We start from the raw sequence: 919 nt of genomic DNA, 5'->3' as shown, positions 1-919 counted from the left end.
ATCTAGTGAACCATGAGATCATGACCTGAGCTTAAATCAAGACTCAGATGCTTAACCAACTTAGCCATCCAAGCACCCTGAAATGAGAACTATTTTAAAACACCAAGATATCATTAAAACTTTTCGTTTTTAGCGTGCCTCCTATTTACTAAAAGAAATCATTACATTTATATTTGTCCATGTTACTGTTTTCATACTGGGGCTAACATGAGGCTGAAGGCAGTGTGGCCCCAGTCACAGCCCTATTTTATACCACAAACCTATTTAACTGGCTAGGCCTCAGATATGCATGTACATGCAAGCTGTGTTTCTATATATTTATCTTAGTAACATGTAAATAATGGAAAGAATACATTAAAATTTGGCAATAATCCTCCTTTAAACCAAGTTTATTCTTCTTTAACAATGACACTTGTTTCCCGTGACAGAAAAATATTATCACTAATAACTCCTTCAACAACAATCATACAAGAACATACCTTAAACAGCCAGTGATGGATCAGAATAATAAACATTGTGAAAATGTCATTATTACCCAAAGCAATCTACACATTCAATGCAATCCCCATCAAAATTGCCCCAGCTTTCTTCTCAAAGCTAGAACAAGCTATCCTCAAATTCGTATGGAACCACAAAAGACCCCAAATAGCCAAAGTCATATTGAAGAAGAAAACCAAAATGGGAGGCATTACAATCCCAGACTTTAGCGTCTACTACAAAGCTATCATCATCAAGACAGTATGGTATTGGCACAAAAACAGACACATAGACCAATGGAATAGAATAGAGAACCCAGAACTGGGCCCACAAATGTACGGCCAATTAATTTTTGACAAAGCAGGGAAGAGTATCCGATGGAAAAAAGACTGCCTCTTTAGCAGGTGGTGCTGGGAGAACAGGACAGCAACATACAGAAGAA

This window comes from Suricata suricatta, chromosome 1, assembly GCF_006229205.1.
Source record: "Suricata suricatta isolate VVHF042 chromosome 1, meerkat_22Aug2017_6uvM2_HiC, whole genome shotgun sequence".
NCBI lineage: Eukaryota > Metazoa > Chordata > Mammalia > Carnivora > Herpestidae > Suricata > Suricata suricatta.
This window is presented reverse-complemented; position numbering follows the sequence as displayed.